The sequence below is a fragment of the Pundamilia nyererei genome, unplaced genomic scaffold (genome assembly GCF_000239375.1).
Source record: "Pundamilia nyererei isolate P.nyererei 1_Seehausen unplaced genomic scaffold, PunNye1.0 scaffold00148, whole genome shotgun sequence".
In the NCBI taxonomy this organism is placed as follows: Eukaryota; Metazoa; Chordata; class Actinopteri; order Cichliformes; family Cichlidae; genus Pundamilia; species Pundamilia nyererei.
In genome coordinates this window covers 1,186,471-1,188,922 of record NW_005187549.1, presented here as the reverse complement: position 1 = coordinate 1,188,922, position 2,452 = coordinate 1,186,471, and positions in this window count along the sequence as shown.

Genomic DNA, 2,452 nt, shown 5'->3' with positions numbered 1-2,452 from the left:
TTAGTTTTCTGTGTGTCTGAACAAGATTACTAAAGACTGTTCTATGCTTTTATTGTGACAATTCTCAGCAGGGAGAAATATTTCCTCTTCCTGTGGAGGAATTTAATAGTCTTGGAGTACACAAGCCTTATTTGGCAAATGTGTACATGAAATGATCCAAGCAGCAAAGGATAATGATAAATTACAAAAACCCACCAAAAAGTGTCTAAATTGAATCTGAATGACATTACTGGGGCTCATTCCAAATGGACTGCTGGTACTTGTGAAAAAAAATAAACATTTCCTTTTCCTCTAATTCAACAACCAGAATTGAACAATAATCAAAAATGTTTCTACAAACACTCCTGATTTGTTCAGTATGAAAACCCAAACATCCATATCATCATATTCTAACAAATTCCTTTAAATCTGGTTAGAACCAGAGTCTGCAAAGCTCTAGGCTTAAAGGCCGACATGGTGCTTTCCTTCCAAAATGTTGTTATAGGTGGTCTCTTTGATATTTCTGCAAACATGGAACAAACACCTAAACAATGTGGAGAAGGTGTCCTCTAAGTTCCTCGGCACCCACATATCCGAGGACCTATCCTGGTCCACAAACACATCAGCCCTAGTAAAGAAAGCCCAGCAGCGCCTCCATTTCTTGAGGGTTCTGAGATTGAACAGGCTGCAGACTGAACTCCTAGTGTCCTTCTACCGTGCCACTACCGAGAGTGTGCTGGTGCACGCCATCCCTGTGTGGTACGCTGGTTGCACAACAGCTGACAAGAAGAGACTACAGAGGGTCATCAGAACTGCAGAGAAGGTGATCAGCTGTCCGCTCCCCTCCCTGGACTTAATTGCCAGCTCAAGATGTCTCTCCAGAGCCAGGGCAATTATAAAGGACCACCTCCATCCTAACCACCACCTCTTCAACATCCTGCCCTCTGGAAAAAGGCTCAGAACCATCAGGTGCAAAACCAACAGACTAAAGAACAGCTTCTTCCTGTGGGCTGTCAGAACTGTTAATGCAAACTAAGAGTGTGTAAAGACTTCCCCAACACATCCACCCTGACACTGCTGCTGATCATCTATGTGCAATATCTCAGTCTTTCTATGTTCTGTGCAATATTTTTGGCTCATGTGCAATTATTTTGGTCCCAGTCTGTTTCAATGTTTCCTACACATACACCATGTATATAGTTCCACTCACATATGTATACATATCCACTGTTTTTTATTTTATTCTATTTATTTAATTATTTATTTATTTTCCGCCTTCGTTGTATATTGGTTTCTCTTCTTCTTACTTTAGCAACTTTGTGGTTCAGCTACCCAATTTCGCTGTGCAAGAAACTGCACAATGACAATAAATGACAATAAGGCTCTCTAAGCCTCTAACAAGCCCTGAAGTATGTAAAGAAGCCCTTCGTTAAAAGTGCAGACTTAACTGTTCAGCTTCAACGTCAAAAAATCAGCACACAGATAAATATTGTTGGCTTAAATTTAAACTTCTTTCATTTGGAGGTAATAAAGGAAGGGACAGATCTGGTTTGAACTTTGATAGTTTCCACACCTTCTCTTTTCTCAAAGTACAATTTTTCTTTTAACAGGAAGAGTAATAAAATCCCAGACTACCAGTTACAAAACATTTACTGTCAAAGGTAATCGTAAATTCTGTGACTAGAAAAAACAGTGTTGGAGGAATACTATATCATTATTTTCACCAGATAGATTAAAAATGGCTGTGATGGCTTTAACTCCAGTAAGGGGTAGGGATTTTTTGATGTTTTCCATTTTGTTAAGCTGAACTCTATTTTATTCATGCTGCTTTTGATCATTGTGCATTAGTTTCTCCTGTAGATGTCAGAAAGTCAGCAAGGGTTTGTTTTCAGTAGTCAAAAAACTGCTGCTGTTCTGGAGCTTTTGGTCACATCACATGACCTTGATGATAGACGTATTAAAGTGGACCAGTTCTGGTTCTCCTTATTTGCCATTACCCACCTCTGGGTGAAGGCAAATAAGGGATGTTGATATCAAACATGAGCACAGTCCCAATAACGAGGTCAGTGTGTGAGCCAAATTTTCAGTCTGCCCTGAACAGTTTAGTTTACCACAGTTTCTCCTACTCTTGGATCAGAGGATGTCAAATGGATAAAAAACACAAGCCTTTGAGAGGGGCAGCAAAGAAGAAAATTCTTGTTTCAGATGAGAGCCTCCTTTTAAAGCTCCTCTAGAGAGTCCAAAAATGAAAAGACAAAGCTGAAAGTGATCAGGATGATACTTTTGACAAAAAAAAAGGAGAAAAAAAAGCTGTGTGCAGGAATGCGAGAGTGAACTAGAGCAAGGTCAAGAAACAAGCTCTCACAGATAGATGCTGGCTTAGGGTCATGAAACTGTGTAACAGGTTAGGGAAGGCAGGACTGTGTGTGTGTGTGTGTGTGTGTGTGTGTGTGTGTGTGTGTGTGTGTGTGTG